The sequence below is a fragment of the Orycteropus afer genome, unplaced genomic scaffold, assembly GCF_000298275.1.
Source record: "Orycteropus afer afer isolate SDZICR_OR568_19922 unplaced genomic scaffold, OryAfe1.0 scaffold00018, whole genome shotgun sequence".
In the NCBI taxonomy this organism is placed as follows: Eukaryota; Metazoa; Chordata; class Mammalia; order Tubulidentata; family Orycteropodidae; genus Orycteropus; species Orycteropus afer.
Window position 1 is genome coordinate 14,434,498 of NW_006921605.1, and position 12,224 is coordinate 14,446,721.

Sequence of the window (12,224 nt, forward strand, 5' to 3'; positions counted from 1 at the left end):
CGCGCGCAACTTTTCCCAAGCGCGGCGCCGGGCTGAGCCGGGCGGCGACGGCCGCGGCGGCCCCGGCTCCAAGCTGCGGGCCCTCTTCGCGCACCCGCTCTACAGCGTCCCGGAGGAGCCGCCTCTCCAAGGGCCCGAAGACTCGCTCCTGGCCAGCCAGGAGGCGCTGCGGTATTACCGGAGGAAAGTGGCCCGCTGGAACAGGTGAGACCCCGCCCGGGCTCCCCGCCGCGCCCCACCTGCCCTTCAGTCGGCCCTTGCCTTGGGGTGTGTTCCCCACCTTAACCTCCCAGCTGTTCAGCCTCGAAGTCAGACAGTGCAAGAAGTTTCTGCGCCGCCTCACACCCTAGAAACTCTCCAGCCGCTCCCTTTGAGGTGCTCGGTTCGCTCCTTAGCCCCACTCCTCTTCCCTGATCCCTTGTCCCTCATTCGCCCTGTCCTGACCGGGAAGCCCCTGAGGGACCTCTGTTTCCCTGGATGAGGTCTCCAAGCAGAGCAGCTCCGGGCCGCTTCGAATCCGGCACTCACCTCTGCTCTTCGGGCAGTTTGGGGCGCCTTTCAGAAAGGAACCCTACTCCCCAGAACCCCTGCTCCTTTTTTCCCTTTCCTTTGCCTGGTGTCCGTTTAAAGAGGTCAAAAGAGGTCAGCTGGGTCTGGAAGTAAACAGTCATTTCCCTGCCACAGCCACCTCTCTGTTCCTATTTAAAACGTGGCTTATCCCTCTCTGGAGGGTACTGTAACTTGAAGGCAGTTTTATTACCGTGGTGATTTGGGCTGACTTGAGTCTGAGAAGAGCTCCGGTAGCGTAGTGCCTAAGGCACTTGACTGCTAACCAGAAGGCTGGCGGTTCAAACCCACCAGCCACTCCTCGGAAGGAAGATGGCGCAATCTACTTCCGTAGTGATACTGCCTCAGCAACCCAAAGAGGGGTCGCTATGGGTCGGGTCCGACTCGACGGCACACAGCAACAACAACAACAACATATATATACTTAGAATAAGATGACTCACTCATTCACTGCCGTCCAGTCGAACCCCACTCCTAGCGACCCCTCCTTGGGTTTTCAAGGCAGTCACTATGAAAGTAGATTGCCCAGCCTTCCTTCTGAGGAGTGGCTGGTGGGTTTGAACCGCCAGCCTTCTGGTTAGCAGTCAAGTGCCTTAGGCACTATACCACCAGAGCGCCTATAGAGCAAGATTAAGAAGGATGCTTTTGTAAAAGAAGGCCGCATGTTAGAGAAAGTGGATGGTTGTTGCTGAGACCAGCTAATGGCAGAAAGCCGTCGTGTGTTAAGGACTCCGTTTTGAAGTATAAAACTTGTTTTAAATGTCTCTCACAGCCAGAGTTCACTCACGCCGCACCCGTCACTTTCCTTAATACAAGAAATTTCAAAATGAGGTATCATCGGGTGGTTTTCTATTCCCCGGGGAGGATGGGCAGGTCATAAATGTCTTCTATAACTCAGTGTCGGATGCCCGGTTAACTGTTTGCTCATTACTCTGCACTGCTGAGACTTACTGAAGACAGGAGAAAAGAAAAAAGCCTTCGGAAAGGAGAAAGAGGAAGGCTTGCAGAGTTCTTGGTGGAAATCGCTGTAGTGAATTTCAATTGCAGCTCATGGCTCATGATTTTCTATTAGAAAGAAAGTGGTTCTCCATTCCATTGCTAATTGTGTGCAATAAAAAGGCACTTTGAGATGACTTCTCAGACACTGTAACTTTCAGGATTACCTTTAGCTCATCAACAACATGGGTGTCTGAATCCGTAAAGTAAATTTTGGCCTTAGAAAAAAATTTCCCCATGCTTAAAGTGGATGTGAAGTTTCTAGCTGGTACAAATTGTTTGCACTCACCTACCAACCTAGTTAGAACCCACACAGCAGCCCTGCAGAAGAAAGGCCTGGTGACCTCTTCCATAAAGATAACAGTCAAGAAAACCCTAGGGAGCAGATCTACTCTGTAACACAGGGGGTGTTATGTGAGTTGAAACCTACTCTATGGCAGGTGGTTTATGTGTGCGTGTGCACATGAGTGTGCATGTGCATGTGCATGTGTTTCTGTGTGTGGAGTTGAAGGTCAAGGCCTTGAGGACTTGTTTTGTAAATGTAGGTTCAGCATTCATTTTGTGGGTTTGCTGTGGTCTTAAACTTACAATGTTACTTTGGTCCCACAGGAAAGCCCAGGAGAAATTTGGGGCACCAAAGCAAAAAAAAAAAAAAAAACAAGCATCATCACCCAGCTGACATACAGTTGATTCTGAGTTTGATGTCTACAGCTCTGTGTATCACAACCCTTAACTGACCAGAAAAGGTCTTGGTCATTTAGCAGAAGACCAATGGGGTTAGTGACCTTGCTGCGCTCAGAGGTAATAGGGGAGTTGTGTGAGGTTGCTCGGATGTGACAGTTGCAATAAATACCCTGTCATCCTCTTCCAACACTCAAATTCACAAGCAAGGCTCACGGACAGTAACAGGAAGGTCAGCTGCACCTGGGACCTCCGAGCGAGAGAACACCCTACCTTCTCCCAAACTGTAAATGTCCACGTGACACTCTTAATAAGCTTACTTGCCGTTACTTATGCCAGGGTTAAAAATAGAACATGGAAGACTCATTAGCCAGTGGGAATTTGACTCAGATTTGGAGTTGTGCTGTGAGAGAGAGTCATTTCTCATGACTGTAAGTGAGCCTGTGCCCTGAGGACACGTGGATGTGCAGATGAAAACTGTGTGCCCGCTCCAAGCCGTGTGTAGCGACAGCAAAGACTGCAGACCTGAGAACAGACAAATAACTAGAGCAGACTGCAGAAGAAGCAATGCATGACTTGGCTAATTGTTTTTCTCTTGCACAGACAGTAGCCACCACCAAGCCAGTATTTTAAATCTAACAGTTTATAGACATGTGTGGATGCCACCATACCAATAATTACCTAGCATTAGCTCCTATCCAAAATAATTGTATAAGCAAACCATTCTCCACACCAGGGGATGTACAGGTAAGAAAACAGGCCAATTGGCATTCTTTACCACTTGCTTGGAAGAGACCATTCAACTCTCTGAGTAATTTTCTTTCCCTACACTAACAAGTAATGCTATGACGCCAGAAAGTATCTTTCTACAATTGAGTCATTACCAATGTCAAAGAAACCAAACCCGTTGCTACTGAGCTGATTCTCCCCATGGCAACTCCTTGTGAGCAGAGTAGAACTCTGCTCCGTGAAATTCTCAATAGTCCTGACCTTTGGGAAACACATCACCAGGTCTTTCATCCAAGGCACCTTTGGGTGGACTCAAACTGCCAACCTTTTGATTAGTCGTTAAATGCTTAACTGCTTGCAACACCCAGGGACTCAATAGCAAATTAAACCGAAAAAGAAATGAAAAAAAAAAAAACCTGTTGCTGTCAAGTCAAGACTGTGACTCAGGGTGACCCCATGTGTTACAGAGTAGAACTGCACCCTAGAGTTTTCTTGGCTATCATCTTTACAAAAGCAAATTACCAGACCTTTCTTTCACAGTACCATGGGTGGGTTCGAACTGCCAACCTTTAGGTTATAGCTGAGAGCATAGCATTGTACCACCCAGGGACTCTCTTACCAAAGGAGGGAGGAGGCAGCCTTTCTTTCCTCTCCAGCCTGTTCCCTTTCAAATTCAAACAGTGGAAGATGGTGCTTGTATACTGTTTTGAATGTTTCAGGTGCTCAGTCAATACTCATTTGATTTCAATATTTAGTTGGGCTGAAATGCAAAAGGCACGTCGTGTGTAGGGTGGGTGATCAGTGATCCGTCTGACCCTTGTGTTTTCTGTAAACGTCCTCATCCTGCGGTTCTTCCCTTTTCCCCTGAAAATGTAACCAAATGTGGCACAAGCCAAGTTAAAAATGTAATCAGGGAAAGTGTTTCTGTCAGATAGTCAGCAGCTGATCACAGCGAGAGCGCCAACGCCAGGCTCCATGAGGCACAATGACACGTTTGGCACCTGGCTTGAATAGTGAAGAGGAGAGACCACAGGGAGCAGAGGCGATGCCGTCTCCACTATTTCAGGCCGTCCACTAACAAACCAGAATTGGGCTGCCCTTAGTCCTTCTCCTTCCTTAGCAATGATGCAGGGGAGGCCTTACCTGCAGCAAAGGCAACCGTCTACCTGGTTGCCATCCTGCCGTCGTTACAGGCTATTTTGGATTTCTTCCTTGGCCCTCAAGCTATCCAAGCCAGACAACCTCTGTCCTTTGACATGGTCAGCTGGGCCTGGTCTTTTGCTCACATATCCTTGGTCAGTTCATTTGTAACCCTCTGGTCTTTTGGCAGTGAGTTTCGTTTTTTGGTTTTGGTCTCTAAAGCATTTAACTGCTAACCAGAAAGCTGGCAGTTCAAACCCACCAACGGATCCACAGAAGGAAGATGGGGCTGTCAATCTACTTCTGTAAAGATTTGCCACCTGGGAAACCCAAAAGGGGTCGCTCTGAGTCGGAATCTACTCAACGGCAGTGAGTTTGGTTTCGGTTTTTGGTCTTGACTGGCAAGGTCAAGCAGGGGCATGACCCCAGCACTACAACCCAAATTTAAATACTCTCTGCTTTTCTCTGTTGATTTCTTCCCCAGATACCAGGAAGGTTACCTTTTCCTGAGTTGTAGGTTCAGCATTTCTCAGAAGGGAGGTGTATATATGGATGTATTTCCCACTCGCAGAAGCTCCTGTCTTCCCCTCTCTTACCTCTTGCTGTCATTGTAAGAAAATGTGGCCCCAGTTTCTCTTTGAAAATCACAGCAAAAGAGACTGGGCAGCTTTTCAAAAGCGACAGTTGTTCAAGGGGAGTAAATTGGCTAAAGTTTTTCCGTGGGAAGCTTTGAGAAGCTCAAGGAGCCGAGGCCGACGGAGGAGAAGGAGGAAAAAGAGCCAGAAGAGATGAGAAAGAATTCAGCTGGAAATGAGAGCTGTCTCATCTAGGAGTTTTTGAAAGAAAGCTCCCTTCTGCCATGGCCTTTGTGGAATAAGCATTATCCAGAAATGCTGATCTCTTTATTCTCACCCCTCCCCACCTTTTTCTTCCTTTTCTGCTTATCTCAGGCCAGCCCCAAGTTATTCGGAACACAGATTTCTTGAGAGCTGGCAGCTTGAGTGAAAGTCCAGGATCTCACCTCGCAGATGGTGGCCGGTTTACCTTTCTCTCAGAGTCAGCTGGGCCGTGGTCCCTTCTGCTGACAATTCCAGGCTACGAAAGGAAATGGACCAACCACCTCCACCACGACCTGTGTGTGTTAGCAGAGGGAGTAGGAATCCGACTTCCATTTTCCATTCCCCATCCCCTCCCACACCATTCCACCTTAGTTACACCCCTGCTTGACCCTAGATTTTTGGAAAAGCTGTGGGTGGTGCAAATGGTTGACTACCAACCAAGAGGTTAGTGGTTTGAATCCAGTCAGAGATGCCTTGGAAAAAAGGTCTGGTGATCTGCTTCCAGAACTTTAAAACCTTTGGAGCAATTCTACTCTGCAACACACAGGGTCGCCATGATTTAGAATTAACTCAATGGCAATGGTTTGAGTTGGTGTTTTTGTTTGTTTGTTTCCGTTTATCGTTTTAGTGGTTTCTGATTCCCTGGATTGTAGCTGGAGAAAAACTCTCCATTCTGCTCAGGATCAAAATTTAGAGAGTGCTAATCCAAAAGGCTGTCACCAGGTCCCTTCTCACCATCTCCAAAGCCCAGTCCTCGTTTCCACAGCAAAGACCTAAATCAGGACAATGTCAGTGCTGTTCATCCAAGGGGGACAGGCACTTCCTACTTCCAAATATATCAAAATGAAGCCCCTTGGCCAAGAATTGAAAGATGTTCTTCAGCTCTTCCATTTCTCCCAATCTCCAACACACTCCTTTCACCCTCACCAAGTTCTCATCATCCCTGGACTCCAACTGCTTAATTCTTTGCACGTGAATGCCCTTCCCTCAAACATGCTCTGTTGTGTGCCAGACTTGCATTTACTTGTTAATTTAGACCTCACAACTTCCCTAGAAATAGAAACTTGTAGATAGAGCTCTGGTGGTGTAGTACATAAGGCATTTGACTACTAACTAGAAGGTTGGTGGTTCAAACCCACTAGCCACTCCTCTGAAGGAAGATTGGGCAATGTACTTCCATAGAGATACCACCTTGGAAACCCAAGAAGGGGTCACTGTGAGTTGACTCAACAGCAGTGAGTTTGGGTTTTTTTTTTTTTTTTTGGTTTAGATAGAATTCCAAGATAGACATTCCAGATTCCCCATCCTGATGAACACATCTTCTCCTAGTTATCCAATCAAATACTAATCCAGGTTCTGCTTTAAGGGATTTTGCAGATGTAATTAGAGACTCAGGTCAGTCGACCTTGAAATAGGGCAAGTATATGTTGTTGTTGTTATGTGCTGTTGAGTCCGACCTGACTCATAGGGACCCCTCCTTGGGTTTCCGAGGCAGTATCACTACGGAAGTAGATTGCCCAACCTTCCTTCTGAGGAGTGGCTGGTGGGTTTGAACTGCCAGCCTTCTGGTTAGCAGTCAAGTGCATAAGGCACTATGCCACCAGAGCTCCTGGGCAAGTATATAGATGGGCCTAATCACATGAGCTCTTTAAAAACAGATGGGCTCACTAAGGTCGGAATCGACTCCACCGCAGGGGGTTTGGTTTTGGGTTAAAGAAGAAGTGAGAGGCCCAGAGCACCAGGTGGACTTGACATACCATTGCTGACTTGAAGATGGAAGGAGCTAGGGGCAAGGGATATGAGCGACTTGCAGGAGCTAAGATCGGCCCCCAGCTGACAGCCAGCAAGGAAGCAGGGGCCTCAGTCCTACTCCTGCAAGGAAATGAATTCTGGCAACAAGACTGAGCTTGGAAATGGAACAACCAGAATGGAAATAATGAGTGTGTTCATGCATTGTGACGAATGTAACCAGTATCACTGAACAACTTTATGTGGAAATTGTTGAATGCGAACCTAAACTTCTCTGTAAATCTTTACTGAAAACACAATAAAATATTTTAAAAAGAATGAGCTTAGGAGCAGGTTCTTCCCCCAGACCCTCAAGATGAAAACTCAACCCAGTTAACATCTTCTAAGATTCTTTGTGGAGCCCTGGCTGTGCAGTTGTTAACTGCTCAACAGTAACCAGAATGTCGGTAGTTCAAACCCACCATTGGCTACATGGGAAAAAGTTATAGCAGTCTGCTTCTGTAAAGATTACAGCCTTGGAAACTCTATGGGCCAGTTCTACATTTCCTATAAGGTCTCTATGAGTAGGAATCAACTCAACAGCAATGTGTGTATGTGCGTGCTTGTGTGTGTGTATGTTTATGTTTAAGACCCTGCATAGAGAAGCCAGCCACAGCATGCAGGACTTCTGACTTCTTTCGTTTATAGAGGAAACTGGGGACAAGGTTATATAATTTGCCCAGGTCAGGCAGCTAGCCAACCACAAGCAGGATTTTACCCTGAGGGTCAGGCTCTTACCCACCAGTTCCACCACCCTGTGTCCTTTGATGCCTGCAGTTTCTGGCTTTCTCTTGTCTGGATAGATTTTTCCATCCACTCTGCCCCTTCCCCAACCATATCCATCCTCTCCATCTATACGTGAGCACTGTTTCCACCTACAGCTTCATGGCAGTTATCTGGAGTTTCATGTGAAGATGAATGGCCACTTGTTCTTGGCACACACAGCCCCAGCTTGCACATGGCCACTCCAGGGCATCTGCAGCACAGTTTGCCACAGGCTTCTTGTTAGCCACTGTCAAGCTGGTCCACAGCTCATGGTGATCCCATGCACCATGGAACAAAGCTGCCCGGTCTTAGGCCACCCCCATGACCGGTTACAGATCAGACAATGTTTCCCTGTGATTCATGAGGTCCACTGTGACCCCTAGGGTAGACCCAGAGCAAATTTGCAGAACAAATCACTGGCAACAGGTGACACCAGAATTTGGGGGCTGCTAGCGATGGCCTGTTTTCCTCTATTAAAAAAAAAAAAAAGCCTTGAAGGAGAGTTGAGAAGGTGTAATCTCCAAGAAGAGGAACTTTCTTCAGTTTCATGTGCTTTCTGACAAGGGGCAGCCAAGCAGTCTTGCATTAAAGAAAGATGGGAAACACAGAGACCCTGGTTTAGCCAAAGTAATCCTAGCTCTGCCCCTTGGCAGGTGCTGACCTGTATTTTTGTTGTAATTATTCATTAAGCTGGTGGCTGATTCAAGCCTGCAGATTCTGCTGAAGTAAGTCTCTGGATGGCTGCAAGCCAGATGGGAATACCGTTCTAAACAGCTGAGGCTTCGGTGGAGCAAAAGCTACTAGGAGCAAAAGCATCTGTGTATCTGTTATTACAGGCAGGCACACACACATATATGCCTAATGAAAACCATAGCATGGAAAACAGACTTAGCCCTTTCTGTGCCCCGCCACTTGGCAGAATGAATGCCCTGTGGTTGGAATGTGGAATCAGGACAGAACTGAATGTGAACACCTGGGAGATGCCAGCATCCAGGATTTTCCATCCCTGGAGCTGGCTTTGGAGGTCAAGAACTTAGGGCAGCCAGTGGAATTTGGCCTGAGCAAGAGGCAAGGTTAAGTCCCTGGAAATGACCTGCTTTATTGGATTCACTAGTAAACCAGATAATGAATTTAGGAAGCCCAAAGGACCAGAAAATAGTGCAGCACAAAGGTTCCTAAGAAACCAAGAGCCAGCAATAACATTCAGCAAAATATGGAGAGTGAAAAAGAAATTTGAGGAGCGTTGGCACAGACACACATGGAGTCCGAAGCTGGACCATAAAAGTCTAGGTAGACTGGGAAAAGATGGCAATTGAGAAAACTCAGGAGTGGTTGATGGGCTAGAAAAGCCCTCCACCGGCCAAAGAAAAGCTGGCTGTTCAGCCCCAGCAGGTCAAACATAGCTCTCAGCAAACTTGCCTACAATTGTCAACATTTGTGTCAAGCTGCTGAGGTCTTAGGTAAATATTTTTGATGATGCTAAGCAAAATGGAGTCTATATGGAGGGACGGATTGTCTCTCCTTGCCACCTCAGGTGTCCCATGTGGTCAGTTTCATCAACTGAAGTGGGGTTTGTACACTTTTGGCTCATTTCCTTCGGTGGCTGAAGGGAGAGTATATTTATCTACTGTCACACTTGAGTTCATGTTCTTTTTACCCTGAGTTAAGAGTTACACACAACCAATAGCTGCTTATTTGTGTATCCTGCACTCCCCTGAGCACTGAGAGACACTAGAGAAATATTGACAGAACACAAGTCCGTAATCAATGTCTTTTCACAGGGTTTTTTTTAACTGGGCTCATTGGACCCCACTGGGTTCACATGCTGAAGTCTGGGCCTTCCCTGATAATTTATGCAGTTTGTATATGTGCTTTTCCTAAGCAACAGCACACTGTGTTCTCAAAGTATTCCCTACATTCATCAAACACTTCAGCAGGCCAAGGAGATATAGAGACTCGTGCCTCAGGAAGCACGGGAGAGGTGGCCTCAGAGTTTCTGGAACACAATCACGATTCTCTTTCTTTGCATCTGTTGTTGTAGTTGCCATGGAGTTGGCTCTGACTCATGACAATGACCCCACGTACAACAGCACGGAACATTGCCCAATCCTGCTGCATCTTCACAATTGTCGATATACTCAAATCCATTGTTGAGGCCACAGTGTATTTTCATTGGTTAATTTTCAGAAGTCAGTCACCAAGCCTTTCTTTATAGACTGTCTCAGTCTGGAAGCTCTACTGAAACCTGTCTACCATGGTGACCCCGCAGTATTTGAAACACCAGTGACATAGCATCCAACATCACAGAAACATGCAAGCCACCACCGTACAGCAAACTGACAGTGTCTCTCTAGTCTCCATTCTCCCTCTATGTCTCCTGCCTGTCTCCATCTCCTGGGATATAAGACATGACCACCAGCACTCATCATCCTATTACTTCTTGGAGCAGAGAGAAAAGAGAGCTTCTCCCATCTCCAAAACAAAAACAAAAAGATACTGGGCAGAGATGCTGATTGGCCAGGTCTGGACACCCAGCCAGTCTGGAGGGGGCAATGAGTGCCCAGCACGAGGCCCATGAGGGGGGGTGCAGCATCCCATTCAGCTCACAGGGTGGTGTGGGGGGGAGAGCAGTTCCCCCAAAGCCAATGGGAGCACAGCCAGCAGGGGCCCTGGAGGGACTGCAGTGACCAGAGTGGTGCTGGAGTTAACTCAGATCTGCTATAGTTTCTGACTCCTGTAGCCACTGTTAAGGGTCTCTGGTGACACAGTGGTTAAGCACTCAGCTGCTAACCAGAAGATGGGCAGTTCAAACCACCAGCAGTTCCATGAAAGAAAGATGTGGCAGTCTGCTTCCATAAAGATTACAGCCTTTAAAACCCGGTGGAGCAGTTTTCATTGCCTCATAGGCTCACTGTAAATCAGAATCCACTCAGTGGCAGTGAGTTTGGTGGGTTTCTATAGCCAATGTTCTATCATTTTAGTATGGATGTTCTTAAACAAATGTCTTCATAAGAAAATTCTTAACGTGCAAACTTTGGGTACCAACCATTAAAATCCTCCCAAGGAAATAGGGATCTTCATTAATTTGGGTATCTCTTAAAGCAACTTTACTCTCTTCTACAAAGCAAATTCACTGCCATCAAATCAATTCTGACTCACAGTGACCCCCTTTGGGTTTCCAAGGCTGTAAATCTTTATAGAAGCAGACTGCCCCATCTTTCTTGTATGGAGCTGGTGGGTTTGAGCTACTGACCTTCTGGTTAACAGCCAGATGCTTTTTCCACCACGCCACCAGGGCTTCCATGCCAGCCCCACCAAGGCCCCTTTACTCTCTTCAGGGGAACCTAGAAAAGGAATTGATGTGGACCAGCTCAGCCCCGGGCTCCTGAAAGCCGCTGAGGCAGGAAAAAGAGAACTCAGAGAGGATCCAGGACTACTGTTGGGAGCCGTTGACTTGATTCCAACTCATAGTGACCCCATGAGACAGGGACCTCTCCATAGGGTTTACTTGGCTGTAATCTTCACGGAAGCAGCTCTTTCCCCCCTAGCCACTGATGGCTTCAAAGTGCCAGCCTGCACTGCCAGGCTCCTTCTTGTGTTAACCCTGAGAAGAACACTGTGATAACATGTTCAGGCCTAAGCTCTTCACTTTGAAATGAAGAAGGTAAGCCTGTGACCTCACAGCTTTGTTTCCCAAGCTCTGAACATCTTCAACCAAGATTTCTTCTCTATCTGTCCGGGTGATGTTTTCAAGCTGCGCTTCATGAAGTGCCCGGGTTCTGGGAGGTACTTCACAGGTTCTGCAAAGGATGGGTTCAATTTTGATTTTAAAAACTTATATCTTAAACAAGGAGCTCTGGTGGCATAGTGCCTAAGGCATTTGACTGCTAACCAGAAGGTTGGCAGTTCAAACTCATCAGCTACTCCATGGAAGGAAGACTGGGCAATCTACTTCCATAAAGATGTACCACCTTTGAAACCCAAAGGGGGTTGCTATGAGTCAGAACTGGCCTGATGGCAGTGAGTTTGTTTGTTTGTTTGTTTAATACCTTAAACGGCATTCCTGGGTGGTGCAAATGGGTCACACACTGAGCTGTTAACCAAAAGGTTGGACGTTCACATCCACCCAGGGGTGCCTTGGAAGCAAGGTCTGACTATCTACTTCTGGAAAACCAGCCACTAAAAACCCTATGGAGTGCAGTTCTGCTCTGACCCACGTCGGGTCACCATGAGCAGAGTCAACTCAATGACAACTAGCTGTTTTTTTAATACCGTAAACTCCTTTTGATGTCGCATAGGAAAACCACACCTGTTGTGTTTTGCACCTTTGTAGAGCACTGACGCTGCCTCAGGTAACACGCTAACACCTGGTTTCTCTCTTGTCCTTGTTTAATAGAGGAAAATCCTGAGATTGCAAGGTGAGCAATTAAAACTACTCCCAGCTACAACTACGTATGTGTGTTTATCAGTGCTTTTTCATGCCCTGTTACCAAAATGATATGCAGAAATGGAATGTGGAAATAAAATTATTCCTATCATTTATTATCTTTGATATTGAATGTTTGTAGTAATAATCGAAACATCCGACTGTTCTCACTGATTAACTTTAAAAACTAATTTCACACCAAGGAGGATATTCAAGCGGCCAACAAACATATGAAGAAATGCTCACGATCATTAGCTATTAGAGAGATGCAAATCAAAACAACAATGAGATAC

The 12,224-nt window shown here is 46.8% G+C and overlaps 1 protein-coding gene across 1 annotated transcript in view; it reads left to right on the forward strand.

The window, feature by feature from the left end:
- Window positions 1-73: 73 nt before the first annotated feature.
- FAM20A (FAM20A golgi associated secretory pathway pseudokinase) overlaps window positions 74-12,224 on the forward strand; it is a 55,753-nt gene continuing 43,602 nt past the window's right edge. The window contains exon 1 of the mRNA XM_007959693.2: window positions 74-204. The gene's annotated coding sequence lies outside the window, so the exon portion shown is untranslated. The remainder of the gene's footprint in view (window positions 205-12,224) is intronic.